The sequence below is a fragment of the Pelobates fuscus genome, chromosome 3, assembly GCF_036172605.1.
Source record: "Pelobates fuscus isolate aPelFus1 chromosome 3, aPelFus1.pri, whole genome shotgun sequence".
Lineage (NCBI taxonomy): Eukaryota > Metazoa > Chordata > Amphibia > Anura > Pelobatidae > Pelobates > Pelobates fuscus.
Window position 1 is genome coordinate 95,188,434 of NC_086319.1, and position 9,022 is coordinate 95,197,455.

Here is a 9,022-nt window from a genome sequence, read left to right on the forward strand (position 1 = left end):
AATAATAATATATATATAAACTAGCCTGTAATTTCAGTAGGATATTTAATGGAGTATTAAAGGGTTACTCATGACTGTGTAAGGCTGGATTTGGTGAATCATGCAATTTGCACAGTGGCATAATATATAGGGGGGCCACATAAGATACCACAGTCAAAACTGGGGGCACTAATAACTGCTACCACTAAGTCATACAACTAAAAAACCCAAAATAACTATCTATAAATGTACACACAAATGTATTCAGAGGAGGAAAGTGCCAAATCGACAGTTTACAAATCAGAGTAAAACATGGTATTAAGGAAATATTCAAAAAACACTGGTGTTTAGTTTAATTGCAAACAACAAAAGGAATCTCTGCTGTTGAAACTGCAACAAACATCAACATTTTAACAAGAGAAATTCAAATAATTGCAGGACAAGCTTACTCAGTGTTTGGATTTCCCGTTTGTGAAACACCATCATTTGTAGCTGTTGCACCAGTATACCCGAATTGTATCAAGTTCAGTGGATTTGTTATGTACTATAACAACTGGTATTTAGTTGTGCAGTAAATGCTTCAGCTTTCTGCATGCACATACACACTGCTAAATACATATACACACACTGCTAAATACATATACACACACATACACACACACACACTGTCAAATACATACATACACTGCTAAATACACACACACTATTAAATACACACACTGCTAAATACATACAAACACACTGTTAAATACATACACAAACAAACACACATCTAGCAAGCTGCCCTATACTTCCCTTGTTCCTCACATTCTGGCGGCATTTAAAGCAGGCCATTTCACTCAGGGTGGTACCTGCTTCTATGCTTCCATCTGTTACTTGTCCTGTGACACAGGGCAGGGGGTAGACCGTGCGCTGCCCTGCTCCTCTTAATTGCACGCTGCCCTGGCCTATGACTGTTTTCTGGAAGGACAGGCGGCAGGTCAACAATGTAACCATAGAGGTGGTCCTGAACTCTTGCTGCTGTGGGCACCCCCATGCCACAGCCTAATTGACCTGACAGGAGTGATGGCTGCTTCCCAGTTTGGTGGGAGGGGAACACGGGGGGAGGGTGCACGGCATAATGGGGGCCATTTTGGCTTCTTTTGAGCCAACAGCAAAAAATGGATTGAAGAAAGGTTAAACTTGATGGACACATGTCTCTTTTCAGCCTAGGTAACTGTAACTTTAGAAAAAGGAGGAATTGCAAGCCAATAGTAAGATCTAGGGTACATTTTGAACGTGAGGTAACCCCTAAAACATAACTAAACTAGAGTAAAACCATAAAGTGTAACCCTGTGAGAAACGAATTGTAATGTATAAGTCAATTCAGATATCTATTCACATGAAGCACAGTAGAATGTTGATCTATCAGATAAGTATTGTATATAGCAGTGATAATAGACACAACATTTTTTAAAAAACTTTATTGGATATCCATTGGTTATTTATAAAAATGGGAAAATAAAGAAAACACCATGTACCACCTAATAAGCAAAAACTCCAAGTTTTTCAAATGTTCTCAAACTAAAAGTGATTATGGTATGTTAGTTCAGGTATTTTATTGCTTCTTTAAGTTGATATTATGAAGTTCCTAAGCTAGCTAGAGAGTTGGATGCTGAATGATCCAAAAAATGTTCTAAGCAATTAGTGGCTTGAAGGCAATTTTACCACATGACAAGAGGCTTCATATTTTGCTTAATCTTTCTTTACTAACTCCATATAGCAGCAAAGAAAAGGAATGAAAACTGAGAACCAATCAAACACAAGCAATGTATATAAGAGGTGTGTGTATAACTAAATCACTTCCTCTATCTTTGCTGCTTCATCACAAGTTAAGTACAGAGTTAAAGGGACACTATAGTCACCTGAACAACTTTAGCTTAATGAAGCAGTTTTGGTGTATAGAACATGCCCCTGCAGCCTCACTGCTCAATCCTCTGCCATTTAGGAGTTAAATCACTTTGTTTATGAACCCTAGTCACACCTCCCTGCATGTGACTTGCACAGCCTTCCATAAACACTTCCTGTAAAGAGAGCCCTATTTAGTCTTTCTGTAGTGCAAGTTCTGTTTAATTAAGATTTTCTTATCCCCTGCTATGCTAATAGCTTGCTAGACCCTGCAAGAGCCTCCTGTATGTGATTAAAGTTCAATTTAGAGATTGAGATACAATTATTTAAGGTAAATTACATCTGTTTGAAAGTGAAACCAGTTTTTTTTTCATGCAGGCTCTGTCAATCATAGCCAGGGGAGGTGTGGCTAGGGCTGCATAAACAGAAACAAAGTGATCTAACTCCTAAATGACAGCGAATTGAGCAGTGAAATTGCAGGGGAATGATCTATACAGAGGCGGCTCTCTAATTAGGCGATTTAGGCGGCCGCCTAAGGCCTCGCGCAGTCAGGGGCCTCGCGGCCGCCTAGATCGCCTGAGGGCAGACTGACATGTCGGGTTCTCGGTCTATGACTGAGGACCCGACACAGGAGGGGGCCCGGCGGCTTGCCCGGTATGCCGCCAGGTGCGAGGCCCCTCCTGTCAGGCCGCCCGGGGAGAGAGCCAGCCTCAGTCTCCAGCTCCGCCGGGTGTGAGCTGCAGACTGAGGTCTTGCGATCTCCAGCCAATCAGAACGTTGCCGCGGGTTACCACGGCAACGCTCTGAATGGAGATCGCGAGACATTCCCCACGTGGTCTGCAGCTCTGCATCCGGCAGAGCTGCAGACCGGAAAGCCCACTGGACCACCAGGGAGCCATCCAGGACACTGGACCACCAGGGACAGATTGACCCCACCGGACCACCAGGGAAAAAGGTAGATTTTGACACCCTGTCACCCCCCCTAAACCTGTCACCCCCTCCTCACCCTGTTACCCCTCTCACCCTGCCACTTCACCCTATCACCCCCTCTTTACCCTGTCACCCCCCTCACCCTGTCACCCTCTCACCCTGCCACTTCACCCTGTCACCCCCACTCACCCTGTCACCCCCTCACCCTGCCACTTCACCCTGTCACCCCCTCTTTACCCTGTCACCCCCTCACCCTGTCACCCCCCTCACCCTGTCACCCCCCTCACCCTGCCACTTCACCCTGTCACCCCCTCCTCACCCTGTCACCCCCCCAAACCTGTCACCCCCTCCTCACCCTGTCACCCCCCTAAACCTGTCACCCCCTCCTCACCCTGTTACCCCTCTCACCCTGCCACATCACCCTATCACCCCCTCTTTACCCTGTCACCCCCCTCACCCTGTCACCCCCTCACCCTGTCACCCCCTCACCCTGCCACTTCACCCTGCCACTTCACCCTGTCACCCCCACTCACCCTGTAACCCCCCTCACCCTGCTACTTCACCCTGTCACCCCCTCTTTACCCTGTCACCCCCCTCACCCTGTCACCCCCTCACCCTGTCACCCCCCTCACCCTGCCACTTCACCCTGTCACCCCCACTCACCCTGTCACCCCCTCACCCTGTCACCCCCCTCACCCTGCCACTTCACCCTATCACCCCCTCTTTACCCTGTCACCCCCCTCACCCCCCTCACCCTGTCATCCCCTCACCCTGTCACCCCCCTCACCCTGCCACTTCACCCTGTCACCCCCACTCACCCCACTCACCCTGTCACCCCCTCACCCTGCCACTTCACCCTGTCACCCCCTCTTTACCCTGTCACCCCCTCACCCTGTCACCCCCTCACCCTGTCACCCCCCTCACCCTGCCACTTCACCTTGTCACCCCCCTCACCCTGCCACTTCACCCTGTCACCCCCACTCACCCTGTCACCCCCTCACCCTGTCACCCCCACTCACCCTGCCACTTCACCCTGTCACCCCCTCACCCTGTCACCCCCACTCACCCTGTCACCCCTCCTCACCCTGTCACCCCCTCACCCTGCCACTTCACCTTGTCACCCCCCCTCACCCTGTCACCCCCACCCTGTCACCCCCTCACCCTGCCACTTCACCCTGTCACCCCCCCTCACCCTGTCACCCCCCTCACCCTGTCACTTCACCCTGTCAGCCCCTCCTCACCCTGTCATCCCCCCTCACCCTGTCACCCGTCTCACCCTGCCACTTCACCCTGTCACCCCCTCCTCACCCTGTCACCCCTCCTCACCCCCTCACCCTGTCACCCCCTCGTCACCCAGTCACCCCCCTCACCCTGTCACCACCCCTCACCCTGCCACTTCACCCTGTCACCCCTCCTCACCCTGTCACCCCACTTAACCCTGTCACCCCCTCACCCTGTCACCCCCCTCACCCTGCCACTTCACCCTGTCACCCCCTCCTCACCCTGTCACCCCCTCCTCACCCTGCCACATCACCCTGTCACCCCCATCTCACACTGCCACCCCACCTGTCACCCCCATCTCACCCTTCCACCCCACCTGTCACCCCCTCTCACCCTGTTACCCTGCCACCCAACCTGTCACCCCCTCTCACGCTGCCACCCCACCTGTCACCCCCTCTTAACCTGCCACCCCACCAGTCACCCCCCATCACCCTGTCAGCTCCTCTCACCATGTCAGCCCATCTTACCCCTCTCTCACCCTGCCACCCCACCTGCCACCCCCTCACCCTGTCACCCACCTCTCACGTGGCCACCCCACCTGTCACCCCTTCTCACCCTGCCACCCCACCTGTCACCCCCTCTCATCCTATCTCCTGCCTCTCACCCTGCCACTCCACCTGTCACCCCCTCTCACCCTGCCACCCCACCTCTCACCCTGCCACCTTGCCCTATCATTCCCCTCTCACTCTGTCACCTCACCCTGTCACCCCCCTCTCACCCTGCCACCCCACCTGTCACACCCTGTCACTTCCCTCTCACCCTGCCACCCCACCTGTCACCCCCTCACCCTGTCACCCCACCTCTCATTCTGTCATCCTCCTTCCACCCCACCTGTCATCCCGCACTCCCTCTCACCCTGTCATCCGCTCACTCTGCCACCCCCTCACCCTGCCACCCCACCTGTCACCCCACATCTCACCCTCTCACCCCACCTCTCACCCCCTCACCCTGTCACCCCACCTCTTACTCGGTCACCCACCCTGTGACCGCCACACTGTCACCCCCTAATACTGTCTCACCCTGCCACCCCACCTGTCACCCACCTCACCCTGCCTCCCCTCTCAACCCAACATCGGACCCTGTCACTCACCCTGCCACCCCACCTGTCACCCCCTCTCACCCTGTCACACCCTCACCCTGTCACCCCACCTCTTACTCTGTCACCCACCCTGTGACCCCCCACACTATGTCACACCCCTTACTCTGTCACCTTACCCTGTCACTCCCCACACACCGTCACCCTCCCTCTCACTCTGTCACCCTCCCTCTCACTCTGTCACCCCCCCCTCACTCTGTCACCCCCCCCTCACTCTGTCACCCCCCTCTCACTCTGTCACCCCCCCTACACTCTGTCACCCCCTCACACTATGTCACCCCACTACACTATGTCACCCCGCTACACTATGTCACCCCGCTACACTATGTCACCCCCTCACACTGTCATTTTCCCCACACACTCTGTAACCTCTCTCCGCACACACCGTCACCCTCCCTCTCACCCTGAGTCAGGCTACTCTACGCCTACCGACATACCACCCCGCCTGGACACTAGGCCTCCTCTACCCTCAGTGCCAATTCCACACTGCCCTCACGCTCAGTGTCTCTGGGTGAGTCCCATATTGAGCCCATCTATCAACATGGAAGAGTCACATACCAAAACTGAGTTACAGGCCATGATTGCTGCTGCAGTGGCGGCATCTGTGGAGAAGGCATTCTCTCAAACTTTCACTAGCCAACATGTATCTAGTCCTACATCAAAGAGGGCACATTATGTGGCAGATTCCACTGACTCCTCCAGGGAATGCTAGCCTACCCCTAAACGCCATTGGTAGGGCGAAAGCTCTAAGGCAAAAAAGTCGAAAGGCAAGGCACCCGCCAAGCGCAGGGAGCCCTCTCAACGCATGGCACCCAAGTTGGCACAAATCTCCTCCTTGGACGAGGAATGAGACCATCCACATGCACTCTCAGTGCTGGATGAATGTCAAGCTGCAGCGTCTGACCCAGATGACGACGCTTGGAACTCGGGAGTCCAGATCTGACCTGAACTTTCAACAGGACACTTTTATGGGAGAGCCCCAGAGTGAGAAGACCCTGACGGGCGAGACTCCTATGGCACAAGTTGACTCTGAAGTCTTCTTGGACGCCTCTGACCTCCAGATGTTCAACCCTAATAACATCCGACACCCTCGTTCTGAGGAATGGACACCGCCGGACCATCTCGCAAAGTTCATGCATTTCTGGCTCTGAAAACCCTTGAGATCTGAGTGCCCCTACCCTACACTGCCGGATAAGGTGGTCTTTACCCCTGACTTTGATCAGCTTATGCTGACCTTCATAGCAAATTCAAGGGGGAACAGGACAAACTGCTCAATGCCATTGGACCCCTGGCAAGGGTTCTGGACTTGGCCGACAACACATATGCTTGGGTTGACACCTTTGAGTCCGATATGGTGCGTGAATGGGCACGTGATATAAAGGAGTGGGAACAATGGTGCTTTTGCTTCCTTGGTAATGTGTCCCTTTCATCTGAGAGACACCGTGCAGCACTGGTCCCCTCCACTACCGAGCTGTGCAGTGCCTCAAGACATGATGCCTACAACGGAAAACGACATACAACCAACCAGTCCTTATGTTGGACAAGGTTCGGGTGGAACTCCACTGGTGGTTGAACTGCATGCATTCCTGGAACGGTCGAGCCATATTTGGAAACCAGACAGACTTTGTATTGGAATCAGACGCCAGCCGAATGGGCTGTGTGCTACGGATGGCATTATCACCACGGGAGGCATCTGGACCTCCGAAGAACTTTCCATGCACATCAACCTCTTGGAGCTTCTGGCAGGCATTTGCACTCGACTGTCTGATGTAAGGGAAATCCAACTGCTGCAACCTAATTAGGATGGACAACGTCTCAGCAGTGAGATATATCAATCTAGTAGAACTAACGAAGGAGATCTTCGATTACTGTCTGCCCGCAAGATCACGCTCATGGTGAAACACCTACTGGGGGAATCGAACCTCAGGGTGGATTGGTTCTCATGCCACTAGCGAGATGGCAGCAACTGGCAACTAGACTTGAGGATCTTTGCTTCACTAGATGAATGAAGGGGCCCATTTTACCTTGACCTATTCACTTCATGCAACAACCGCCAGACACAGGACTTCTTCAGTTGAATACCGGACCTGGAAAGCACCGCGTTATACACCTTCTTGCAGACGTTGCCAAAACACAATTCCTACGCCTTTCAACCCTTTGCAATGATTGTGCTGGTCCTCCACCCAGTCCGCCTGCAGAGGGTCGTTGTGACACTACTGACACCGGTGTGGCAAGGCCAGCCTTGGTTCCTGGAGTTGTCATGCAAGGAACCCCTCCTCCAGCCGTCAGACCCGACGAGTCTCAAGAACCCAATGGGTCTATCACATCCACTTCTCATGGAAGGTCGTCTCCTGCTGGTGGCTTGGATGCTTTCTGGAGTTCCTGGTGCGTTGGAGAACTATCGCAAGATGCTAAGGACTTTCTATGGGACCCCTGGGCTCCAGGAACAAGGAGATGCTACCTCTCAGCCTGGCAATCTTGGTCCGATTGGTGTGTGGAAAGGGACGTTGGTTCATTTACTGACCCTGTTTCTGCTATTCTTAATTTCCTTTCTTCCCTTTTCTCCCCAGGGAAATCATATCACTCAATCATCGTGGTGCGATCTGCCATTTTGGCGGCTCATGTCCCCTTACAGGGGACTTCTGTGGGGCAAGATCAACTTGTTTGCTGTCTTCTTTATGGCATGTGACTACAGCGTCCCCCGGGACCCAAATACGCATGTTTATGGGACATTGGTATCAGTCTCCAATTTTTACAAGATTGGCCCCCTAATGATAGGCTATCTCTACGCCAGCTTACGGCCACATTTCTCCTCTGCTTAGTCTCCTTTCGACAGGTTTCAGACATTCGGGCATTCGACACAGATGTGTTTGCGTTTTGCCCGGAAGGTGTGACCTTTGAGGATTCATGACGTACCAAATTGGACTCATCCTATTTTTTTTACTCATTTTTCCCTTCGGACCTGCAACTCTGTGTGGTCTCGACTCTCCGCTGTTACATGGAGGCTACAGCAACGTTGCGGTCTCCCTTATCTCGTCAACTTCTTATCTCATACGTTCGACCTCATAACCCGGTTTAAGTCCCGACACTGGCCAGGTGGATTAGTTGGCTACTAGCTCTAGCGGGTATAGATCTGAATTTCAGAGCACATTCAATACACAGAGCGGTGGCTTCCTTGACTTTGGTGTCGGGCACCTGGCCCCTGATATCCTTCATGCAGTGGACATTCTATTTGCGTCCTGCTGCAAGCCTGCTTTTTCTCTCCTCTCCCAGCGTTGAAATAGCAACATATTAAGCCTTGCTGTCATGTGGTAACATTTTATATTATGCTGGCTTTCGTGTACTAATAATCTTAATTTTAATAATGACAGGAGGCGAATATTTCCCACTCCTATCTTCTTTCATTTCTTCTCTATCTTCCTCCCTGTACTTTTACCTATGCTGTGTTTACCTTCTTATGTTGGTACGTTTACAATTTGTTCAGATATTATGCTTTGATTGCCCTGCTCATTCAGGTTTGGTTTAAAGGGACACTTCAGTTAATTGAAGTAGTCTGGGTGCTGTGCCCCTATTGCACTTAGTGATGCAATGTAAAACAATTCAGTTCCAGAGAATTGCAATGTTTACATTGCATCTCTAAGTCTGCCCTCTGTGGCTGTCTATCAGACAGCCACTAGAGGGCTCCCGGAATCCAAACAGATCTTTGGCTGGTTATCTGACGCTGGACTTCCTCACGGACCGTCAGATTTTCCCCATAGAAGAGCATTGAATAATGCTTTCCTATGGGGTGGTCTAATGCGCGCGCCCATTGCCGCACTTGCACATTAGGTTTCCCTCCCCCGGCTGACG